At 44.0% G+C, this 26,662-nt stretch overlaps 1 protein-coding gene across 4 annotated transcripts in view; it reads left to right on the top strand.

Annotated features, from left to right (window-relative positions):
• Positions 1-4,479: 4,479 nt before the first annotated feature.
• The window catches only part of Trank1 (tetratricopeptide repeat and ankyrin repeat containing 1), a 76,462-nt gene continuing 54,279 nt past the window's right edge, over positions 4,480-26,662 (top strand). For all 4 annotated transcript variants that reach the window (XM_032910845.1, XM_032910849.1, XM_032910846.1 and 1 more), the window contains exon 1: positions 4,480-5,203. The gene's annotated coding sequence lies outside the window, so the exon portion shown is untranslated. The remainder of the gene's footprint in view (positions 5,204-26,662) is intronic.

Consider the following 26,662-nt stretch of genomic DNA (forward strand, 5'->3'; position numbering starts at 1 on the left):
AGGATTCCAGAGAAGGGGACTGAGATGCCAATAGCAGCAAAAGTCTGTGTTTTAGAAAGCGGTTAGAGGAAAGAGAATGACAGTTGGCAAGCTGACAACAGAGGTTTGGGGGCTAAGGCTAGCTCATTTTACAGACAGCATGGAGGTTTGGGGGCTAGGGCTAGCTCATTTTACACAACGGAATCATATAGGGCTAAAGAATCATGGGCACCAGATACCTGTGATTGCCGATTATCTTTAGATCCATCATTCTTAAAACAACAATAACAAAAACAACAACACCTCTCTGTGTGTAAACACGTGTGTGGTGAGCATGCATGTGGAGGGCAGAGGTCAGTCTCGGGTGTTGGGTTGATGTTCTTCAGATCTCACCCCAACCCCTTTTAACCCCTCGTGGTCTCTCACTGGTCTGCAACTTACAGCATAGGCTAGGTTGGCAGATCAGTGAGCCTCAGGTATCTGCCTGTCTCTGTCCCCAGCATTGGGGTTACCACAACTGGGCTTTTAAAACATGGGTTCTGGGCACTGAATCTAGACCGTCTGAGTACACAGCAAGCATTCTATAGACAGAAAGGTTTCTGCAGGCATGAGATATTTTCATTATGGAAAACTTAAGAAAAGTAACCAGAAGTAAAAAGTGATGTTTTCTGACCCTCAGCAGATGTCTGGAGCTGCAGGTATTCTGAGAACCACCCACGCACAGATTTAGTGGGTTTCCATCTTAACTCCCGCACTTGTTTATCATACACAGTGGCTGTAATGCTGCTGGCTTGAGATGTGATTACAGCAATCGCTTGAATTTTCTTTTCCTTCTTCACAACGGCAACCACAGAAAATCGTTCTGTCAATGTTAACAACTCTGACATTTCTTTCTCCTGTCTTAGGTGAAGGCTTTATTTAGCTTTTCATTTAAAGGGAACATTTTATGGCTTTGCTTCGACAGCCCTCCCTTTGTGCTTTGGGGTATGATTAGGGGTAATGAGGGCTACTTGAGCACCAGCTCCAAGAGCCTTGAGAGGTCTGATAACCAGGAAGGACGGGTAGTGAGTACAGTGTGGACAAAGAGATGATTCATGCGCGGGCTGGATGGGAACAGGATGGTCCAAGATCTCATCATGCTGAACGGTACCCAATTTAAAACTTACAAAGTTTATCTCTGGAATTTTCCATTTAACATTTTTATGGTCGGTCGTGGGTGACTGAATCAGTGGCAGGCTAAACCATGGCTAAGGAGAAGGCGCCTACTAGCCCATGACACCCACTGTGCTGTCATTCCCCAGTTCCGACCCTTACCTGCATCACCTGACATTGTTTCATTATAAAATGACATTATTCTGACCCAGTCTTGTCATTTTAAACGTTTGTTCATCGTCTGGCTTGTCGGTAGCTGCCTCACTTGCCGAGCCACCTTGAAGGCCCTCACAAGTATTTTAAATAAAACACTTGACACAATGTAACTACCATTCCATTGCTTTTAAAGAAAAGGGCATATTTATGGCAGAGACATTTCTTTAAAATATCATGGGAGGGGCAGGAGAGGTAGTTCAGTGGTTAGGAGTGGTCAGGAGGCTCACAATCAACTGTAACCAGTTCTAGGAGGATCTGATGTCTCCGGTCTCCGTGGGCACCTGAACATATACACAGGCGCAATTAAAAATAATGAAAAATAAATCTTTAAAAATGTTAATTAAGGGGTTGGGGATTTAGCTCAGTGGTAGAGCGCTTGCCTAGGAAGCACAAGGCCCTGGGTTCGATCCCCAGCTCCGAAAAAAAAGAACAACAAAAAAAATGTTAATTAAGGGGTTGGGGATTTAGCTCAGTGGTAGAGCGCTTGCCTAGGAAGCACAAGGCCCTGGGTTCGATCCCCAGCTCCGAAAAAAAGAACAACAAAAAAAAAATGTTAATTAAAAAAAATCACCACAGTGGGTTATCATATATAACCCAGCTAACAATAATTCCTTAATATGTAGAAAGAAAATCACTGTGTTCAGCTACTTTGACTATGTTAGGATTTACACTTACAATCCTTTTGTTAGAATCATGTCTCCAGGTTATTAATACATACATACATACAAACATACATAATAATACATGCATAATTTTGCTATGTATGCCATTTAACACTTATACTGTGTTTGAGTCACCCCTACATCCTCTCCCTCTCCTTTCTCTCCACATCTGTCTCCCTCCCTCTTTGTGGGAATCAGGTCTCTCCTTCCATTGTGTGTTTACCAGGGGTTGAACCCTATTGCACCTCTGTTAGCTAGCTTACAATCCGCCTGGCTATAACTCCAGCTCCAGGGTTCTGATGTTTCTGGCTTCTTTGAGCATCTACACTCAAGTGCACATGCCCACCTCCTATTGAAAAAAAAATACATTAACAAATGACACCATTTAAAAGTGGCATGCTATACGGTTTCCACCTAAACGTTTTGCCACTTAATATTTCTTGGTTGCCAGCCTAGAGGGTTGCATGGAGATGTCCTCCACTCCTGAGTATAGCTTCACAGCTCCCCAAAGTACAAATATATCACGGTTTATCCGCTGTGTTCTCTGTTGATGGACATATGCCCCCTCGTCGTCCTCATGGGCAACAGACATGGGTAGAGAGGCCACAGGAGGAATAATGAAACAAAGCACACAAATATGGAGAGGACCCCGAGAACAGAGTATGCAGAAGAAAGAACGGCCTTCAGTTTTCAGAGGGAGGCAAGGAAAGCTATGGAATCATGGAAGGAAAATGGACTGACAGGACAGTAATGCTCTCTGCAGAAAGAGTTCTTGGAAAAGTAGAAGTCTGATATAAGATGAATCGGAAAATAAAGTTAGGACACTGCTTATAACCTAGAGAAGGGACTAGAAGATCTGTGAGTTCAAGGCCAGCCTGGTATGTATGTATGTATATGTATGTATATGTATATGTACATACGTATACATATGCTAGCCTAGGCTACATAGTGAGATCCTGTCTTGCACAGATAGACAGACAAGCAAACAGACAAGAGCAGAAAAAACCAAAAATGTCAACCAGGACAATGGTGATTTGGAAGTTAAGGAACTATGTCAGAGGGACAATTCTGGAAGTCCAATATCTCAATGATAGGGCTACCCAAGAAGAGAGAAATACTGAAAACGGAGAAGAAATAAGCAACAAGTTAATTGGGGAGCTTGACCACTAAGAATTAAATAATATACCTGGTAGCTAGTAGAACAGACAATTGGGCCCACATCTCTGCCAAACATTGTGTAACTTCAAAACATGGAAGAGAAAAAGAAATTTCTTTAGGTTTCCAAATTAAAGAAAATCAAATAATAGAAGAGGTCTATGATAGAATGTTTCTAGCAGTTTCAATAATTCTCGAAGCTAGAAGTCAGTGGTGTAAATGATGCCTTATCCTGAATTTTATACCCAGATAAACTAGAACACTTAACATAAAGGTTTTTTGGTAAGCAGTCTCAAACTATTTACCAGATAGGGGTAGTGTATAAAACTGGGAAGAAATATCCCAAGCAGCAACCAAACACATTTATAGACATGAACACAGCAATTAAATAAGCTGACACAAAGACACAAAGGCGATTGCTTCAGTGGTGTGAGATAGGAGGGCAGCAGGGGATTGCGTTTTTCTTTTTTAACAGCACCAATACCTCACTTTGATAAAAGTTGAAGTAATTTTGAAAAGCAAGATCCATTTATGCGACGATTTTGAAGAGTATAACATATATTAGAGGGGAATGCTATGGAAATGGACGGAAAAGCACAGATGCATATTTTATTCTTGTACTGTCCTCACAATCTCTTGCCTTATCTGACGTAGGAAACCCACTAGGCCTTTTGGAACTGGAAACGATGAGGTTGAACGTGGAGTGTTGTTGTTGTTGGTGTTGGTGGACCAAACACATTAGAGTTGGAAAGGATTTAAAAAGTCTCTTTAAAATGAAAGGTCTAGCAATATCTGGGGACAGCAAGCTTCTCAAATTTTACTCCGTGATATAATCCCTTGGGAGGCTTTAAAAACTGCACTCGTGAGATATATCCCATAACAAATCAGAAGAAAAGGCAGGAACCAGCGTTTTAAAAATACTACCGGGATGGGGTATCACTGGAGTTCAGCGTTTGTGTGAGCAATGTTCCTGGAGACCCTAGGCTAACACTGAGGAGTCTAATAATGCAATGGGGTGTCACTGAAGGACTTTGAGGTAGAATGGCGTCTCACGTTTTGGGAGGTGGGAGCTGAAATGGGAGAAGGTCAGAAGGAGGCTGCTGGTCAGGGCTGACTGGTTCCCACTCCCATGGACGATCTAGGAAGGACCGCGGTGTTCCTGGGCCTCGGCCCCTCCGCCTCCCCCAGCTCCTGTCTTCCGCTCCTCGACGCGCCCTGGGCGCTGGCCCAGGAGGCCCATGAGCCACCAGGAGGCAGCGTGCCAGCGGCCGCGCCCTCTGATTGGGTCGGGGCCCGTGGAGGGTGGGAACCTGACTCCTGTCCCCTCAGTCGCTAGGACCACCCGGCGGGGGGCGAGTGTGCGTCCTGGTTTCCGAAAGCCTCGGAGCGACCTCGCCGCACCCTCACGACTTCGCGGCCCTTCTGCCAGGCGCCTGGACGGCTCCTGCCCGCGTGACAGGAACTCGGCATGACGGAGGCGACGAGCGTCGCGCAGCTCGGAGCTTCGCTGCCCCGTCCGCTCCCGACCTCCGGGGACGGCGCGTCGGGCGCGCGGTGAGTGCGACGTCGGCGTCTGAGGGGACGACGCGGGCGGCCCGAGGGGAGCGCGCCTCCGCGAGCTTGCCGAGCGATGGCTTCCACGACCGCGGGCCGCCGCTGGCCTCCGAGGAGACGCAGCTCGAGACGGGGCCCCACGCCGCGGTCCCGCGCGCCCGGCGCGAAGCTTTCGGCCCCGGAGGCCGGGCCGCCACGCCGCGGGCCTCTCCCGCGGGGCGGCGCGGGACGGGACACTCTCCTCGGAGCAAAGGCGACACCTTCCTCTCCCGCCACCAGGCGATACGTGACGGCCCTCGGGCCCCCGCAGCCGCGTGGGAACACGGACTCGGCCTGCGCTGCGCTCCCGCAGCCGGTCCCGCAAGAGCCGCGGGAAGCAGCCTTCCGCCTTGTCCCGAGCTCGGAACGCCGGGCCTCGGTGTCACCTGCGCGCATCCCGAGGCGGCGGCGGCGGGTCCCGGCCATGGGGACCCGCGCGCGGCAAGGTGCGTAGCTGGTGGGGGCGCCTGGGGCTTTGCGGGCCGCGAGTCCCTGAGGCCCCGCGGGGTCGCCCGCCCTCCCGCCGACCGCGGCCTGGCGCGGGAAGGCGCGCACCGCGACCCGGCGGGGGCGGCGCGGCCCAGCGGCGCTTTCCCCGCAGGGACCATCACCCCCAATCTCCGGAGGGAGCCTCTCAGCCACACCGGGGCGGACGCGCCTCGCCGCACAACCTGGCTCGAGGTGTGCGAAGCGGCGCGGGGCTGGCGGCGCGGGATCGGCGGGGAGCGCGGGGCGCAGGCTGCCCCCTGGAGGGGGAGGCCTTCGTCCTCTACCTCTGCGGCCTCCGCGGCCCACCCTCCGCCGCCGACCCCGAGTCGCGGGGCTGTTTGCACAGGAGCGCGGGCTCAGCCTGCTGCTCGGCCCGGCTCAGCCCTGTTCATCCTCAGCCCCAAAGCCGCACTCTTGCCCTCGCGGGCTCTGCGCACTTGTAACCCGCTGCAGTGGACTAGCAGGCCCGCTGCGGGACTCTGCTCCCTGCGGGGGGCGCTTCTCAGAGGCGGGAAGAGAGATGTCTAGGGACAGTTCTTAGGGAGGTGTGCAACTTAGAAAAAAAAAGAAAAGGAAAAATTTAAAAAAGAGGGAAGAAGGCGCTGTGAGCTCTGCAGCCTGGGGACCCGCTTCAGCTCAGCGAGCACGGTCCTAATCACCGCTTCTTTAGCTAGGAAGAATGAGCTGAAATCCAGAGGCCCTGCGACCCTTACACCCGGATCCATCTCTAGCTACCCAGTGTTCAGCCTTCCCGTGCCAGGCATCGTTTTGATTCTGAGGAAAGGCTATTGCCCTGTTGGCATCGACAGCCTCTTTGGTGCTTTTCTAGAAAGTACCTTCTTGTAGAGGGGCTGTTTTGCAGGACTGCAGGGCGAATTCCTTTTTTTTTTTTTTTTTTTTTTTTTTTTGTTTCCAAAAAAAAAAAAAAAAAAAAAGCTTAAGAAAATCTGTACAGAATAATGGGTTTCCCGATGACATGAATATTACTGTCTCTGGTCCCTTCAAATTGTCCCCCATGTTTCACATCATACGTATAGAGATCTAGATTCTACGTATGAGAAAATAGTTCATTTCAGTATTTTATGAAAAATTTTTAGTGTACACGGTGGGTTTAAGAGTTTTTCATATAAATACGTCATTGTGTTTTGTGAGCAATGTATAATTCACAATTCTCCGCCCCCTGGCACCTCCCACTCACCAAAATGCAAAATGCTTCCCTTCTGCTTTCATGTTCCAGTGCTCTCTCCCCTCCCTCCCTCCTTCCTGTCCCCCCCACCTGTGTGTGTGCGCGCGCGTGAGTGTGTGTGTGTGTGTGTGTGTGTGTGTGTGTGTGTGTGTGTGTGATTTTAGGGTTGTACATGTGAGAGGAAACAAGATTTGCCTTTCTGAGTCTGGCTGATTTTGTTTTACTTTATCCCAAGTTCCATTGGTTTTCATGCACATGATGTAGTTTGATTCTTTATGCATGAGTAAAAGTCAATTGTGTATAAATACCACGTTTTCTTTATCCCCATCTCTTGGTGAGTGTCGAGGCTGATTCTTGAACATTGTGAGTACTGCAGTGATCAATATGAATGTGCAAGTGCCTTTGTGGCTTTCTGACTTTGACTCCTTCAGGTAGATGCCATCGAGTATCTGCATCATACGGTGGTGGTCGCCTTTCAGTCTCTTGAGAAGCATCTACACTGATTGCTGCAATGGCAGCACCGGTTCACAGGGACACTGCTAGCATCCTAGGGGTTCCTTTAGCTCCACCCACATCCTTTCCAGTTTTTGTTGCCAAGTATTTTCTTGAAGATACACATTCGGACCGGAGTGAAATGGAATATCAATGTAGTTTTAATTCGCGTTTTTCCTGATGGCTAAGAATGCTGAATGCCTTCAACACATTAATTGGCCATTTGTATTTCTTCTTTTGAGGACGGTGTCCAATTCACTTACCCATTTCTTGATTGCCTGATTGTGAGTGTGTAATTTTTGAAGTTTTGGGAGCTAGAGAGACGACTTAGTGGTTGTTCCTGCTTCCTGCTCTAGCAGAGGACCTGGGGTGGGTTCCCTTACTCACCTGGGGGCTCACTGTCTGGAATTCCACTTTCCGGGCTTCTGGCGCCCTCTTCTGGCCTTCTTGGACACTGATCACAATGTAATACAATTCATATCTATGTAGTCAAAACACACACACATGTAAAATAAAAATGACTAGGTTTTAAATTTTGGAGTTCTTTACTGATTTCTAGATATTGATTTCTCATCATAGTTGTATAGTTCATGGATATTGTCTCCCATTCCGTAGGTTGTCTTTTCACTTTGCGGGTGGTTTCTTTTGCCATGCAGATAGATGCATTTCCATTTCATGAATCCTAGTTGTCAATTAATGCAGTGATATCTTGAGCTACTGGAGCCCTTTCCCGAGAGTCCTCGACTTTCAGAGTACCAGGGCTTAAGTTAACCTGTTAGTGATTTATTTTGAATTGATTTTTTTTTTTTTTTTACCAGACTGAGAGGAGATCTAATTTCATTGGTCTACGTGTGACTATGCAGTTTCCCCAGTGCAATTTGTGGAATCTTTGCTTCCAATATACATTTCGACACTTTTCCCCCCAGGAACTAGGTGGCTACAACTGTGTGTGCTGATTTATGAGTCCCCTGTTCTGATTTCCAGTGTTAAGTTTGTATGCTGTACGACACTCACTGTTTGTGTATGTTGAACCATCCTTGCATTTCTGGGAGGAAACCAGCCTGGTTGTCTTCTTGACGTACTGGTTCGATTTGCAACTGCTTTATTGAGAAAGTATACATCTAGGCTTGTCAGGGAAATTGGTGCACAGTTTTCTTTGAGCCTTTATCTACTTTTGGAATCAGAGTAATCCCAGCTTCACAGAGTGACTTTGGGAGTGCTGCTGCTTCTCTTTCCATTCTAAGGAGCGGTTTGAGGAGCATTGGCGTGTTAGTTCTCCCACCACCTGGCTTCCCTGTATAGCCCTGGCTGTCCTAGAACTAGCTCTGTAGACAAGGCTGGCCTCAAACTCACAGGGATCCACCTGCCTCTGCTTCCAGAGTGATGAGATCACGGTTGTGAGCCACCACTGCCCAGGTGGTATATTAATTAGCTCTTTAAAGGTTTGGGAAAATTCAGTAGTAAATATGTCCAGTCTTGGATTTTCCTTCGTTGACATATTCTTTATTACCGTTTGAGTCTCAGTGAACACTGTAGACAGTTTACAATGGCTGATATCTCCTTCATTTTGTCTTGATAAGTCATCTGTTGGTCCCTAGGAATTCATCCATTTGGTCTAGATTTCCAAGTCTTTTGGAGCTGAAAACCTCAAAGCATTCCCTAACGAACCTCTGGATTTCTTTGGTATCTACTATATATACCCCTTTCAGCTCTAAGCTTATTAACTGGAGTTCTTAACCTCTTTCATGTCTGTTAGGATTTGTCTTATGGATTGGAAGCCCCAATATGGGGGCTTGCTCATATTTACAGTTGTTCTGCCATCCTTACGCATGGTCTCCTCTTTATGCTATGGCCTTCTTCATCTCTCAGACTGGCTTGCAGTCCACTTTATTTGACGTCAGAATACCCACACTAGCTCGTTCACGGCCTGTTTACTTAGTACATCGGATGCACTGTGAGTTCTTGGACATTGTGGTCATGGTTATATATGTTTTTTTGTATTACTGTCAGAACACTGCATTATCTAGAGCTTGTCTTCGATTTCTGACATTCTTCTATCTGCTTATTTTAGTCTCTTGGTGACTCTACTTGGTTGGAATTTTATTTCTAACATATCTTTTCGTAAAGATGTGTTTGCATGTATGTATGTGTATCATGTATGTGCCTGGTGCCGACAGAGGTCATCAGATCCCCTTGAACTGGAGTTACAGTCAGCTGTGAGCTGCCATGTAGATACTGGGAATAGAACCTGGGCCCTGGGCAAGAGCAGCGGGTGTTCCTAACCACTGAGCAATCTCCAGCCCCACATTTTTTGGCGTTTCTTCTTTATTTTTTAAATCTCAGTTTCATTGTTGGGTTTCCCATGCTTCCTGCTTTCTCTTCCATGTTACTGATTTTGTCATGTATGAACTGGGCCTGTCCTGTGGGTAGAACTACCAATCGCCTGGCTCACTTTTCAGATGAACCCTTTGCTGTCTGTTTTCTGTAGGGCACCATGCTGCTGAAGCCCTTTGAGGCTTGTCCCTTTCTGCTGTGTTGCCCCTCAGCGTAACCACCGTTCTCAGATGTCGTATCACTGTGATTACTCATGCTTTTCTCCTCTGTCTTAGGAGTATGGCAATTCTTTGTTAACTGGACTTCTCATGTGTTATGCCACGTGAGTCAGTCTTATTCTCTCGTCTTATCCTCAGATATCCAGGTTAGGCTCTTGAGTCTAAAGTCTCTTTTGTAGGTCTTTAAATCCTCAGGAAGATGGGGTGAGTATATGTGACATGGATTTCAGAACTGGATTTCACTACCACAGGCCTATGGGAGTCTAAGTCTTCTTTAAAAAAACAACAAAACAAAAAACAAGACAAACAAAACAAACAAAACAAAATAAAACAAAACCAATAAAAGGTGTACCACACAGAGCCACGCCCACCAAGCTGTGCGTGCGGAATGGAGAACTTCAGTATGGTCATTTCCTCTTTACAATGATGGCTACATTTGAAGTTTAAAAAAGCTGGTCACATTCACTGTCAGGACCACAGCCATCTCATGAGGCAAGCGTCACCACACAGTTATGGGTGCATCTGGACGCCTGTTCTCTTACCTCCCTGACCCACGACAAGCAGGCCTTGCCTCCTGTTTGCTGGTTGGTTCTCTTTCCTGTGGTTGCTGTCACAGACACATTCATTAGACACTGTTATTTTGCCTTTGCTCGCTGGTTTGAAACTCATCTTAGCTGTGAAAACAGAGCCTGCAGGAGAGAGTCTGAGAACACTTAAGAGCTGAAGTGGAGGCTGAAGGTTAACTCTTATTGCTCTTTCCTCTTTCCTCAATATTTATTTGATAATCTGAAGCATGTACACACGATATAATTTTCTAACAATGCTGTATTATGTATAATGAGCTACATCACATATAAAACTTTTATAGTTTATGTGTCTATATGTGCTTTTACATATATTTAAATTAAGAAATATTTTAACTAGCCATTGTTTTTAATAACAGTGAGGAAAAGGATCCCCTTTGCTTTTCCAGATGGGGAAGTGGAGCTGAAAAGTCAGTGCCTTAGCTTCAGAATGACCGCTTTTCCAACAGATTTCCTTAAGAGTGCAGAATGCTATAAGAAAGCATTATGTGCAAGAATGGTGATCTCCTTCTCTCTCTCTCTCTCTCTCTCTCTCTCTCTCTCACACACACACACACACACACATCACACTCCTCTACACACTCACACATACACACTCTCACACATACCCTCACACACAACATACTCTTACACATTCTCCTCTCTCACACAGACACACTCTCGTTCACACACACTCACACACACACTCACACACACACTCATACACACTCACACACATACACACACTCACACACTCACACACACTCTCTCTCACACACACACTCCCTCTCACACACACTCTCTTTCACACACACTTTCACACTCACACACACACACACACACACACACACACACACACACATACTCTCACACATACACACACTCTCTTACACACTCACACTCTCACACAGTCTCACTCACACACACTCACACACATACACACTCACACACTTTCTCTCACACACACACACTCACACATACACACTCTCTCACACACAACATACTCTCTTACACACTCTCACACTCTCTCACAGATACACTCTCGTTCACATACACTCACACAGACACACACACTCATACACACTCACACACGTTTCACACTCTTTCACACACACTCACACACACTCTCTCTCACACACACACTCACTCTCATACACACTTATTTTCTCTCTATCTCTCTTTCTCACTCACACACACACTCACACATACCATCACACACACACTCACACATACTCTCACACATACACACACTCTCTTACACACTCACACTCTCACACAGTCTCACTCACACACACTTACACACATACACACTCTCACACACACACTCACTCTCACACACACACTCATATTCATTCTCTCTCTCTCTCTCTCTCTTTCTCTCTCTCTCTCTCTCAACAAAGAAAATACCTAAGTTACAACCAGAGAACAATAATGGAGGCAAAGCTGGGAAACTGTTGGGTAAAAAGGAACTAGGTAAACCTGCTCTTCTGTTATACCGAAACCAAGAATGCTGTTCTTTTTATGGTAACAGCACTGACCATTTTCTTTGACCAGACTTTTTCTTGATTTCGAAGCACATAACAGGAACATGACCTTGTGTCCTTTGTTAAAAATCTGCAGAGTAAATGACCTTTACCTATGATACTCTGGGCTCAATTTGGTTGCATTAGCTCCATCCTTCTCTAAACTCCATGCACCTGGTGAACTGGTGGGGCTGTGCATCTTTTGTGCTCAGTGCCAGCCTTTGAAAGTCAAGTACCGCTTATGTAGATTCTTAATTAGCTCAGCACTGTGTCTTCCTGTTCTTGAAGGCAGCACTAAAAGTGGACAGGATTTCTAGCCTGAGAAACAAGGAGGATAGCTGGGAGGGAACACTAGGCCAAGGATGTACACACAACACAGCAAACGGAGCATCCCCTGGTCGTCTTGAGTCATTGTGATTAGAATGTTCAGCAGTTTGTATCTAACCGGGGGTGAGCTCCTCCTTCATGTGCAAGGGTGCTTCTAGGGCCCTCTCCTTTGTAAGTGGCTTGTTCATCCCATAAGCAAAAACCGGCACACACGTTCCAAGGGCAGAGGATAACTGCTAGAGTTGGTTCTCTTTTTTCACCATGTGGGTGGGTCTTGAGGCTCAAACTCAGGTATCAGATTCCGGGATAAGAGCCTTTACCCACTGAAGCATCTCACTGACCCCAGGAAGTGATCGTATACTGCGCTTTATTAAGAAAGCCAGCAGTCTGAGAAGACAATGCATCACCATCCCAAAGGTTGCCTCCCACCTCATCTTTAGCCAGGGAAAAGAAACAAAGGCTTCCAACCATTCCAAAGTTAGTCTTACCCTCTGATCAGGTCTCTGTGGCCATGTTCTGAGATTTTCTGTTCCCACATTATCCTCTCTGTATAGCAGGGGAGGATTTGCATGGATGGCATCTAGATTGAAAGTTACCTCAGGACAAACCAAACAGTGTGTGTATGCTGGGCTACAAGTGGATTCTTCCCCACAGAATGCAGTACAAACATAGAATTATAGACTGTGAAGTGAGCCTGCCACCTGGTCAGCCTTGGACCAGCTCCTCTGCCCATCAGCATCAACCAGACAGAGGGAGGAACACACATGCTGCTAGTTTCCAGAGCCTGTTTAAACCTGAGCACACTGACCAGGCACTAACTGTGGCTCCTGGACTTTTCCTCCAACATATTCATTTTTACTTGTTTTAAATTTATGTTTGCCTTTTTTTTTGTTTTAGGTCAGTTCTGACCCTCAGACATACTGGATGGCTCTGGCTTGGGTTAATAAGGGTATACCTTGATAAGCTTTACTAACGGTGATAGAGCATACTTCATACTGGGCACGCCTGGGAGATAGGTGAGGGAGATGTGAGCAGCACTAAGGTCACAGCTCCTCAGTACTCCTGGGAAGAAAAATGGGAAGACAATTTTGAGCTGTATCTGGATAGAGGAAGAGAAATTCAAGCAGGTAGAATGAGAGGCATCACAAAGGAAGATTCTGGATCAAAGAGCCAGATGTTTATTAAGAGTATTGGTCAATGTAAGGATTTACACTAGAACATGAACAATAATAGCTTATCTTATGCCAGGCTGTGTGTAAACTTTGGGCTCTGGAAATCAGCAGTGTGTGTCTCTGGGTGTGTGAGTGAACACACCTTGTAGTTTGTCCGAACTTTCTGTGTGTCTTGAAATAGGTATGGATGCACACTTTTGTGTTTTATTGTTTTTTTTTTTTGAGGATTTGCATTTAACTTTGAAGTTCCTTGTGTTTTTCTAGTCATTGTCACCCTTCGTATACCATGTGTACCAAGGGGTCGTCAGCACAGACTTAGACTTTAGATTTGAGCTTGTGCCTTTCAAGGAGGATTTCTTCCTGTGTCAGCCTGCTTCCTGGTCTCTCAAACCGGAGTAACTGTGTGTCTCCTTTATTGATTTTTTTCAGTCATATTCCCCTGGAAATGGCTGAGAATGGTTTAGCACGGGGCCGTCAGGTAAGAAGTACGCAGCGCACTTCTGGTGTCATGGAGCTGCACTGGAGACTCTCATACAAGCAGTGAGCAGAAAAATGCCAGTCTGGGTGCATTCAGAGGCTTTGTGGGCTGCAGAGATTGGAGTCCAGCCATCTTGTATTAAACCTTTCTGTGATTCAGTGGATATATTTAGCAAGGTGGTACACTCACTTCCTAATGCAGCAGTCATGGGTTAGCACAAACTGAGGGACTAAACAGAAGTTAGTCTCTTACACGTCAGAACATGCGCTCCATTGCTAGACCTCCTTCATAGAGTCCACTGCTTTGACTAGTTTCTTTATTGTACTTTAAACTGTATATATGTGTGTATGCCTCTGTGAGGCTATGCACACAGTAGTGCAGTGCTTGTGTAAGTCAGGAGAGTGTGTCAGGTCCCCTGGAGATGGAGTTGCAGGCAGTGGTGGGTATCCCGATGTGGGTGCTCAGAAATGAACTCAGATCCTCTGACAGAATAGTATGAACTTCTAACCATGGCTCGATCTCTGCAGCTCCATTTATTATTTTGTAAATGTACTTATAGACACACACACACACATACCTCCCTAGTTCTCTCACTTGTTCTCCAAGTTGCTCTACAAATTGTCTTCCAGTTTGCTTTATTCACGTCAATGGCATATTTCGACAGCTTTTACACTTTATATGGAGGCATCTCTTATTTTTAAATATCAATATTCTGCTCTAAGATGTACTGCACTTTACATAAGTTTCTCTGTAGAACGTTTGCATTTGAAGGGCTTTTACAGAGTATCATACAGTGAGCAAAGCATATTTGAAGAACAGTTTCCCAACAGCTGAAAGCTATGTTCCAGGACTGAATGCCGAGTGTTTGCGACAGATGTTTATCTGGCCACCAGTGTAGGTGAGAGCAGTGGCCACACTCCTGCTGACCGTGGTGCTGTTAGTTGCTCTGTTGCCCCTTGATGGACAGGGGCTGGCTTTCCATGGACCTATGTCTGTCACTTTCCTTATGGTTTTTGCTTTTAGCGCCATTAGAGTCCCTTTCTCAAAAAAATTCTTTTTGATGCATAAAACCTTTTTTGAATTCTGGTAATTCAGGGATTCGTAAGATATAAACAGGTTATGAAGATAAGTCTTTTTCCTCTACTCTCCTCCCTTTCTCCAGGAAGGTTAAGAAATTTTATTTCTCATGGTCCCTTCTAGATGTTAAAAAATTTTTAATTAATCCATTAGTTGACTTTGTGCTAAGTGTATGTGTGTGTGTGCACACGTGCATGTGTATGCGGAGGCCAGAGTGGACAGTGGGTACCCTCTCTAATCACTATGAATCTGCTGCTCACTATTTAGTGGATTTTCCAGTCAGTGAGCTCCAAGGATCTGCCTGTGTCCAGCTCCCCAGTGCTAGGATTACACATACTGTGCTGCTATGCCCAGCTCTGTTATGGAGGTGTCTGGAATAGGAACTTAATTTGTCATGCCTGTGTCGTAAGCACTTTAATGACTGAGCCAGAATTCATGAATATATAAACAAATGCATATTTATATGGTATTCAGAATTTATCTACTTATTTATATGTTATTTATTTTATCAGTAAAGGAAGCATACTGCACACAGTATTCTGCACCTGCTTTCTCCAAATATATTTTGAAAATGATCCTATATGAGCATATGGACATTATCTAAAGCATTTTTTGTAAAAACGATTGCATAGTATGTTGTTGTGAAGGGGGTGTGATGGCTAATGGTACTTGTCAACTTGACACAATCTAAGGGATGGGAGATGGGCTTCTGGGCGTGCCTGTGGGAGATTATTTTGTTGCTTTAATTGAGGTTGGAAGACTTGTCCATTGTGGGTGGCACCATTCCCCTGGCCTGTGTTAATGGAGAAAAGGAACTGGATAGCAGCATGCAGTTATCTCCTCTGTTTCCTTATTGTGGTGCCATGTGACCAATGGGACCAATGCCACCAGCTGAGTCCACTTCCTGCTGCCTTCATTCCTACCATGATGGACTATGTAGCATGGACTGTGAGCTAAAAGAAACCCTTTCTCCTGCAAGCCGCGTTCGCCCACTACTGCTCTTTAGTTTTTAAACAAGGTCCTTGTTGGGCATTGAGGTAGTTCCCAGATTAAAGCTGTACATCTGCATCACTTAGATGACACGTTTCTCCCTAGAACATTGAAGACAATTCAAAATGTGTATCTATATCTATATCTTCTCAGTGGTTCCCTGAAGAGGGCACAACTGATGTAGTAAAAGGTACTAACGAAGCGCAAATATGTACACCCTTTCGACTAACCACCCTTCCTCTAGAAAGCTTACTTAGCTTTTCTAAACTCATTTTGTTGGCAGGATCTATTTGTTCCTTGCAGCCATAGACCTAAGCTTCCATTGTCTTTAATCTGGGAGCTGATTTCTTTACTGTATTTGAAAAAATGTAAAATAATGTATGTGTATAGCTTCTGGTCTATGTCCAGCACCATGGAAGTCCAGAACAGGGAGTCAGGTTTCCCTGGGGTCTGGAGTTACAGATGGTTGTGAGGTACCATGTGGGTTCTCTGCAAAAGCAGACAGTGCTCTTAGCCACTGACCCATCTCCCCTGCCCCTGGGAACCTATTTCCTATGGTTCTCCACCTTCAAGGCCTTCCATAGCAGGTCCAGATGTTTTAGGATTGAAGCTTCCTGCATTCTCTTCCCTGCCCTGTGGTATCTCTACTACTGTAGCCTTAGAGCTCTGCCTTTACAGATCTTGTGGCTAGAGAAGGCTTACCCACGTCTATACCGTAATATTCCCTTTTTAAGGCAAACAAAACCAAATCTGTGAAGTTTCTTTGGCTGTGTGATATGCTCACCAGTGCTGGTCTGGGGATTAGGGCGTGGGTATTTTTAGACCATCCATTATTTGCCTTACCACAGAGTGTGAAGGGGAAATGTCTTTCCCAGGCTCTACCAGGTCATGATTCATTTCTTTTCAGTTTATTTAAAAGCTACCTTTATCCACAGGGAGTTATTTGATGGCATATATTAATTTCTAGATATACTGTGCTGTACCATTCACATGCTTACTATTTTACATGTTAGGACCACTCAAAAAATGTAGGTAAGTTTCTATAAATACATTTTAAAATGCTAAATAATATTTTACCTTAATGTTTATTCTATTACAAATATCTTGGCTACTCTGGCTTAATTATGTCTTAGGTGAACCTGAGAGATATTTAATTACTTTATTTATACATCTTGTTGCAAAAGTAAAAAAAAAAAATCAGATTTCAGGCCGACAAGATGACTCAGCAGGTAAGGGTAGTGTCAAGCTTGGTGGCTGAGTTTGACCCCGAGAAGCACATAGGGAAAGGAGAGAAGCAAGCCGTGCTCTTGCAAGTTGTCCTCTAATCTCCATGCGTGTCCCCTCTCCCTGCCCCTACCATAGGTAAATAAATGTAATTACAATTTTAAATCAAATTTTGTTAAAATATATTTGTTAATAAAGGAAAATCTAAAATTTTATAATCATGAATTTCCCAAGACAGAAATGCAGGGTATTTTGAAAAGTCAAGATTGATAGGTGAGTAAAGTTTATTTTATTTTTCCTATGTTAGCCTTGCAAACTCAGGTGTTCGTGTATATTTCATAAGCATTCTCTTTAAAAGCTCCTGTAGGAATTACATATGTATCTTCATTAAATTCAGTATTTTGTTATTCTAGTTTTTCTTTCTTTCAAAATCTGTTTCCTCAGGTTGGACAGATACAAGTTATTTTAGTCCTGTGTTAATTTCAGCTTGTAAACACCGAGTCATACTGCGGTGTCAGGTTAATTAACCTCCCTAGGAGTCCTGCTTCTGCCTTTCTTACACAGTGAGCTGTTCCATTTGTTACCTGAAATTTAATAAGAATCGTATTTTGAAGTACTGTTTAGTCAAGGGACAAGAGTGAGTCAGGCTGAGTTGACTCAGATGTCCCAGTCTGAGCATCAGGGGAAATTACCAGCTAAAAATTGACTGCATTGAAAATCCTGCACAGCAACAGGCCAAGCCTGAAACAAACCAGTACAATGTTAGGCCTTTCCCATCCCTCTCGCAAGCAAGCAGGCAAGCAAGCGAGCAAGCAGGCAAGCAAACTGGTTCATGAAATTATGTGAGAACATCTTCTTCATGTTTGCTTTGCAGTGTCAGCAGTGGTTTTATTGAATCGAATTTGGTTTTGCCAGTCATTGCTCATTTATTAAAGGGAATTAGGTAGGAAGAAACTTGGTAGTTTGGAGAAGCTGTGGGGTAGCAAACACATTTCTAGAGCATTTCACATGCTCTGTATACAGAGAGGGCGTGCTCTGGACATGTGGGTAGGTTGCTCAGCATAACTTTTGACCCCCTACATTTTATTCCAAAATATAGTTCAGGGAGTTGTTCCAAGAGAACTTAGCCTACACTCATGGGTATTACTTGATCTACATTAAGGGATGGTCAGAATAGAAAGAAGCATGATGCTCAAGGTGGCAGTATGACAGTTCAGAGAGCACAGAAATATCCGGCTCTGTATGTTCTTCATACATTGGTTGTACATGGGTTTAGGGACTAAATTTTCCACCGAGTAAACAATATTTCAATGTTACACCTCGGTGGCAGTTCTACCCAGACCTGCACTCCCCAGAAGGACTTACTGCTATGAGGGAAATAGGACATTCTTTTAAAACAGTAGTAGTCACTAGTTGTGTTGCCTTAAGCCATTATGTGGTTAGAGTGACAGGAGAATGGGAGCTTTGTGCTGAGGAGATGGCCCAGACAGTAAGAGTCCTTGCTGCTCTGGTAGAGGATGTGGGTTGGATTCCCAGTACCCACATGGCAGCTCACATCTGTAATTCCAGTTCCAGGCGATCCAATACCCTTTTCTGATCTTGGGCACTAGGCACATACAGGAAGCTGGCAAACAAATCTGGGCACCAGGCACCTACATACATGAACATACTTCTTAAGAAAGAAGAATGGGTGTTTTGATTGTACTTTATCCAATTTGAATTATATTGTCAGTATCTATATCTGGCTAGTGGTGCCATACTGTAGAAGCTGTTCTTAGAACAGCGTAGTAAGTAATTAGATAGAACGGCAGTAGTCAGAGCTAAGGCACTGTGTGTTAGCTGTAAGAAGCAGCTAGGCAACAGACACTGGCTCATTTGCAGACACGTTGCTGTTGGAGACCCTATCGCTCCTGTCAAGCATCTCTTTGAATAGCTATCATTCAGACACTGAATGACACTGACTCTTCTCACCCTGATTCCTATTTTTCACCAGTGGGACGCAGGAAGTCTCCATGGGGGACTTTGGGAGGTTTTTACTTATTTATAAATGTTGAGTGGCGACAGAGAACCAGGTAGCTCTTCTCATCCCTGTCTTCCTGCCTTTAGGAAAATGCCCAGAGTTTCATCGACCGTCTTCATCCTTGAGAGGACAAACATGAAGGCATACATACACAAAGCCAGTGTGTTTAGGATGGTGGCATGGAAAGATAAGGTGGTGTGCTCGTCCTGTCCTGCTTCTGATTATATGAGGAAATTGGCTCTCCTGGTTCAAACACTGTCATGCATTCTGGGGGCCAGATGCACCCTGACTGCTGCTCATTCACAAGTCCAGAACTTCTACAGTCCTCAGATCTATGTCTCCTACCTACAGTCCTGCATTCTCTGGGCTCTGTCCTCTTCCTCTGAGGTTCACATTTTGGTTTAGTGCAGAAGGACATGGGGCCATGCATCTATTTAACTCAGAATTGAGGCTCATAGCTTTACTTCCACATTATCTGAAGTAGCAGACAACTCCTCTTTGGAAACGTAGAAAAGTCATTTTTAAAAAAGATCCTGCTTCGGGGCTGGGGAGATGGCTTAGTAGGTGCAGTGCTTGAAGTGCAAGCATCAGACTCACCCCAGAACCTATTCAAATATCCAGCCCCAGTGCTGGTGCCTGTAATCCTAGCTCCAAGGAGGCAGAGATGGACGGATTCATGGAACTTGCTGGCCAGCCAGTCTAGATACATTTGTAAGACCCAGGCCAATAAGAGATCATCTTTCAATAAAATAAAATAAAATAAACAAACTGGACAGAATCCAAGGAACAACACCCAAGATTGTCTGCTGATGCACACATGTGTAGACACCCATGTTTGTGCACATGAACATGTATACACATTATCCCTCTTGCCCAGAAATCACCATTGTCTCAGAGTCCTTCAAAACATCTTTTTAGCAGTACTGAACCAGTCTCTGTCAGGGAGATACAATTTCCTAAAGTGGAGCCAGCTTCCCTTCATGCAGAGGGGTTTGGCAATGGAAGTAGATGGCAGAAGTAAAATTGGGCTCCGCTAAGCAGGAGTCATTGGTTTAAAGAGCACACGAATGGCTCATTTCAGCCAAATGGACAGTTTCCATTAGCTTTCTAAGTTCCAATCATTGTTATTGAACGTTAGCTTTCACACTTCACATTCTATAAAAGTTTAATCTATTTTTAGGTTTTAATTACAAAATCATACACTGGCACCATGTTATCTAACAAAACAGAATATGAGATCTCCCAAGGCATTTACTAGAAATGAGTATCTGTAGAAAATTTATTTTCTGAACTATGTATGGCTTGTGTGAATGACAGCTGTTAAGTGCCTGTCCAGACCACACTCTTATCTCTGTAGTGATATTGTTTGCTGACAAAATTACTAATTGTCATTTAGTAATTGCTTATTAAAACAATACAAAGGCATGTTCTTATTTAAAAATCTAACAGTCGGAGCAACAACAACAACAACAATAACAACACCCAACATAGTCCAATGGTTGGATCAGTTATAAACTTTATTCTTTAATTGGATATTTATTTACATTTCAAATGTTATCCCCCTTCCCAGTTTCCCCTCCATAACACCTCCTCCTTCCCCCCTGCCTCTATGAGGGAGCTCTCCCACCTGCTCACTCACTCCTGCCTCAGTGGTCTAGTGTTCCTTTATCCTGGGTCATCAAGCCTCCACAGGACCAAGGAGCTCCCCTCCCAGTGATGCCTCTGCTACATATCCAGCTGGAGCCATGGGTACTCCCTGTGTACTCTTTGGTTGGTGGTTTAGTCCCTGGGAGCATTGGGCGGTCTGGTTGGTTGATATTGTTCTTCCTATGAGGTTGCAAACCCCTTCAGCTCCTACAGTCCTTCCCTTAACTTCCCCAGTGGGGTCCCCATGCTCAGCCCAATGTTTGGCTGTGTATATCTACATTTATATTGGTCCACTTTGGCAGAGCCTCTCCGGGGACGGCTATACCAGGCTTCTGCCAGTAAGCACTTCTTGGTATCAGCAATAGTGACTGGGTTTGGTGTCTGCAGATGGGATGAATCCGTAGGTGGGGCAGTCTCTGGATGGCCTTTCCTTCAGCTTCTGTTTTACTCTTTGTCCCTGCATTTCCTTTTGACAGGAGGAATTCTGGATTAATATTTCCTGAGCCCTCCCTACTCTCTTGAATACCATCAATAAATTTCGCTGCCCCCACAATTTATACTTTAAAAGAGGAGATTCATATGGCAATATACTTAGGAAAAGATGCACAATATTAGTCATCAGGAACATGAAGTGTAACACTACAAGATGCCACCGTGGGTTAAATTAAAAAGACTAATAATACCTAGCATTAAAATTTTGTTGGCAATTTATGTTTCTAATATTCTCCTATTGAGCATAGATTGAGTCAACTTGGAACACAGACAGTATTTATGGAAACTAAACAGTGCATTCCCTCCGTGACCCAGTGACCCTCCTCTCTGGAGGGCCCTCACAAAGGTAGACTTATCTATTGAAAGACATGTACAAAAAAACTATAGAAACTTAATAGGTATCTCATATTTCTTGGTGATGTGTATTGTTGGGTGAAAATGCACACCTACTGTATAATGTGCTCATTTTCACGATCATGGAAGATACATATTGGGGACTATAAGCCCTAGCACGTTTTAGCTGCTGTCTTGTCAGTGGGGCAGGACCCCAGCATGGCTCAGAAATAGTTAGTAGCTTTCTGCTCTCTCTTTCCCCAGGTTCATGTCATTCAGCACTATCAGAGATGGAGGAGGCTTAGTATCCTGTCAGTTTCTGGGTATCTTGATATAGCATAGTGTTCACAAAAAATAAATTCTTTTTTTTCTTTTCTTTTTTTTTGGAACTGGGGACCGAACCCAGGGCCTTGCGCTTGCTAGGCAAGTGCTCTACCACTGAGCTAAATCCCCAACCCCAAATAAATTCTTTTTAAGTAGAAATATACTTCAAGAAAATATTCTTTTACCCCGTACTAGTATTTTCTCCAAACCTCTGTTTTATTATTATTTTTTTTTTGGCAAAAAAAACCCCCCAAAATTAAATTTAAAATAAATGGGGTATGATGGCATACTCTATAAGCCACACTCAGAAGGTGGAGGTTAGGGGGTTCTACAGAGAGGGAACTAAGTTACGAAGCAAGCACCTGCCTCTAAATGCTGAGGGCTGGAGCTGCAAGCTCAGTGGTGAAGTGTTTGTTTAGCCTGCTTAGTGCTCTGGGTTTGAGCACGAGCACTGGGAAACACATACACACAAAATACACCCACACATAGTACACACATACACACACCCAAATACATATACATACACACATACACACATACACACATACACATACCCGTATACATATACATACACACATATACACGTACACACATGTACACACCACAATTTACCATCTTACCTTTTAATTTTGAGACAGGAAGGATCTCCCCGTTCACCATACTCATCTTGTCAAACTGATCTAGGGAATGTTTTCATTTGCGAATATGAACCTCCATTTCCCTAACACAACTCTCCATTTTCCCTTTTCCCCACTCCAGGCAACCTCATTTAGCTTTCCGTGTCCATGAATTTGACCTCAATGGTAACCTGCAAAAGTGAAATCATACATTGTATGTCTCCTCGTGTCTGATTTATTTCATCAACATATTGTCTTCAAGGTTCATCCATTGAGTATGTAATAAGTCAGAATGTTTTCCTTTTTAAAGGCTAACGTTACACTGTACATATGTCACTTTTTTTTTTTTTTTTTGGTTCTTTTTTTTCGAGCTGGGGACCAACCCAGGGCCTTGCGCCTTCCTAGGCAAGCGCTTTCTACCACTGAGCCAAATCCCCAACCCCATATGTCACTCTTTTGTTCCATCAGTGGATAAAAATTTGTCTAAAAATTTGTTAATTGTTATTTTATGTGTATGGTTGTTTTGTCTGCTTAGATATCTGTATACTATATTCAGTCACTGGAGACCAGGAGACGGCATTGGATCCCCTGGAACTGGAATCACAGGGTTGTGTTGTGGGCTATCATGTGGATGCTGGGCATTGAACCCAAATCATCTGGAAAACAACAGGGCTCTTAACCACGAGGCATCTCTCCAGCCTCTCCAGCACATTTTATCTGTTAATCTATTAATGGCCCCTTAGGCAGATTCCCTAACACGGCTGTTGTGAACAGACATAGTAAACACAAGTAGGCAGGTTTTGTATTGTAAGCTGTACCAAATTTCAGTTAAATTGAATTGACCATAGGTATTTTAAAAGGAATTTTTAAATATTGTTTTAAATAGAGATTTTTAAAAACTCCTTTTAAACTCCCTCATTATTAGGAGATGGAGAAAGCACAGTGGTTAAGAGCACTGGCTGCTCTACAGAGAACCTGAGTTCAATTTTCAGCACCCACATGGCTGTCTCAGGGATCCGATGCCTCCCAGCCTCTGTGTGCTCTGTGCACACATGGCGCATGGGCGTATGTGCAGACAAAGCACTCGTCCACATAAAAATAAGTAAATTAGAAACAAACGAAGAACAAAGAGCAGTTTTAACTAAGGTAGACAACAAATACTTTCCACTTTTTTCCCCTCCTGAGAAGCACTCAAGGTGTTCATTTTGAAAGTTCCTTTGGTGGGGCTAGGCATTTTATATCATCGAATTGAAGAGAAATAGTACAAGTTCTTACCCAAAAGTTTTAGCAAACATAGGTGCATACTAAATATCTAGGTAAACATCAGTTAGATGTTTCTGCTTTTTTTCTTTTAGGTCAGGACAGTGTCATTTTAACACCCCGATTTATTAATATATTTCTATTTTTTGATTTTTATAGTATCCACAGGCATTCTTGCCTCTGCCCAAGTGCTTGGTGTCCTGACTTGTGGGTGGTTTACGCAGAGGGCTAGAGGTATGCAGAGACAGGCAGTTAGTGTCCAGGTGTAAGCTCACCGGCCAATCACTGTTTTGGTTCTGGTGTCTTCCTGCAAGGTAGTGTGACACTTGTCAGAAGTGTGTGCAATTTCTTGCAGGGAGACAAGCTTCCTCTCCACCTGGCACCAGACTTCCACCTCCTCCTCCTCCCAGAGAGAGAGGGGGGGGGGAGGCTGAGAGACTGAGAGACTGACTGACTCCTGGGGAAATTCTAATTTTCTGGGGGTTATTATTTCATTAGACTGATAGGCAAAGGAAGGGATTTGTCTAACTGTAGAACACCTTCATCCTACCAGGCCGCTTACATTCTGAGATCAATAGACACACTTCAGGTAGTCTTCAGAGGTACACTCGGGACATGATTTACGAGACAAACTCAGTTACCTTTACTTGTCTTCGCCTCTAATGTCACAGCGTGAGTGACAGCAAGGGTCCCAGTGTCCAACTAATTGTATTGGAGTGTAATGTAGAGTGATTTGTAGCTTAAATGAGAATTTAAAAAATTTTCTCTGTCCCAGATTTGGATTTCAGTGTCTGACATGTGTTAAATAATTTGTTGCCTTTTTTTTTTTTTTTTTTTGGATATATAGCTACATTTCAGCTCTGGAGAAAAAAGTGAACAAATGTTGATGTAGTGTTGTAAATGTTAACCAAAGTTTAAACCAAAGGCCTGGCCCAGCAGACAGCTCAAACTCTAAGCCACACACAAAACCAAAGCAAACCAGATGACAGTTTTCTACAGCTGGAGCCAGAGTGCGGGCTCTGCTAACTGAAAATGTGCTTGTAAGTCAGGTTTTTGGCCAGCCATGTTTTGGGGTTCTAGCACTTCAACTGGCCTGTATGCAAAGGCTAGGTAACCCATGTTTCCTCTTAGAGAGCTGCTAAGATGAACAAATCACATGCTGTCCCTGGGAGAAGAAGGAATTACAGGGAGGTGCCAAATTTAGGAGTCATGTGATTAGTTCAGAACAATTCCAACCTTTTTTCTTCTGGACTAAGAAGAATTTACTAAGAAAGGAATGTATGTTGGGTTTTAAAAGAGTACACTTGAAAGATGTAAGATTTTCCTGAGAAGAGCAGACAGCTGTCCCCTTCTTTCTCTACCCCCATGTCGCCCTTTGTTCCTAAATTTGTATGTAGGGACAGCAGAGCTGTGAACATTTGTGATACCATTGGGAACTTTTCATTAGCATGTATAATTTTTGTGTTGGGACAGGCATAATTAAATGTAAAGAGAATCTACATGTAATCTGTAAGTCAGGGTATAAGGGAATCGAAGTCAAGCTAAACAGGTTAAAACAGGCTGTCCGTAGGCAGTGACATAAGAGTGATAGCTGGGCCAGAGAAGCCACAGGAGTTCCCGAAGCTGAAGAATTTGTGGCAACTACCATCCGATAAACTAGGACAGTGTAGGTAGGACCACCGAGGCCACAGGCGCTTAAAGGTTAATGAGCACACATGGAAAGATGCAGTGTCATTAATTACTAAGCCACGCATTGTGCTCCCTGGCAAGAGATCCTGAGGCAGCAGGCTCACAAAACCAGAGGAACAGACACTCCTTCTCAATGGAGGCTCTTAAGACGAACACCTCTGAGAGCAGAGTTCAGCTTAATAATCTTTGGGATTCTGAATTCCCAGAGTTTCGGCTGGTTGAAAAGGCATAGGCCAACACCTGTGCCCCTTGCATGGCAGAGACCAGAGACTGTCATTTTTGGTCATAAAGCCAAACTATCAAGGTACAGGACAAGGTGAGATGGCAATGACATCCAGTTTATATTGTTGATTCAGGGATCCACAATACAGTTTTTTCTAAATAGACCCTGGCCCGATGGAAACCACAGAAGGCCTAGTCTGCATGGGCAGAACTATTCCTGTGTTCTTTCTATGATCTACTCTATCACAAATGACATGGAAAGACCAAGAAATCAAAGACCATGTGAGGCACACATCGGGAAAAAATCAAATCAGATTTCAGAGTACTTATAACTAAAATATTGCTTAAGTCCAAAGAACTAGTTCACAAAATGTTTAAAAATGATTTACATATTTCAATGTGTATGGCTGTTTTGCTTATGTCTACACACAATGTGTGGGCAGTGCCAGCAGAGGGCAGAAAGTGTTAGATCTGCTGAAACTGGGGTTACAGACAGTTGTGAGCTGCCATGTGGGTGCTGGCTCTGAACCCTGAACCATCTCTCCAGCCCCACAAAATATTTGTATTATCTATTATTATTATTATTATTATTATTATTATTATTATTATTATTATTATTATTATTAAAGAACCAAAGAATCCTATCTATTATCCTGGCCTTGGATGTCGTATAGCAGAGGTCCAGGAAGTTGCCTAGTAAGAAACCTTTTGAGAGACTTTTTTGTCTGAGAGCCCAGTCTCTGCTGTAGTAGCCCCAGGACAAACATTATTCCAGCTTCTTTCCCTTTGACGTGATACATGGAGATAATGCAGGGTTTGGAGCAGGACGGTCTTCAGCATTTGCCGCAGACGTCTAGAGCTCCCTGTAGGTTTCTGTGAGAACATTCTGAACTGCTGTTGTACTGGACTGCCGTTGTACCAGAGAAACATTTGTGCTGGGGTTCAGCTACATCCTCACACTCCGTCTAGTGACATTTATGGCGTGATGATCAAGGTTCTATGTTGTAAAGTATTGAGGACTGAGGGAAAAAAATGTGAGGGAAACCCAAATCCTACTTAATCTCAGTGGTGTGGTAAATGGTAATTTTGTCAAATTTTCAACACACTATCTATTGAAAATTTAATTTGGGATCACATGACTTCATGTATCATTCCATATTTTTTCTTACTGTTTCATTCAGTCATTAAGTTCTGTTACATGATTTTTAAAATAGCTGATGTATAGCAT

Source organism: Rattus rattus, chromosome 8 (assembly GCF_011064425.1).
Source record: "Rattus rattus isolate New Zealand chromosome 8, Rrattus_CSIRO_v1, whole genome shotgun sequence".
NCBI lineage: Eukaryota > Metazoa > Chordata > Mammalia > Rodentia > Muridae > Rattus > Rattus rattus.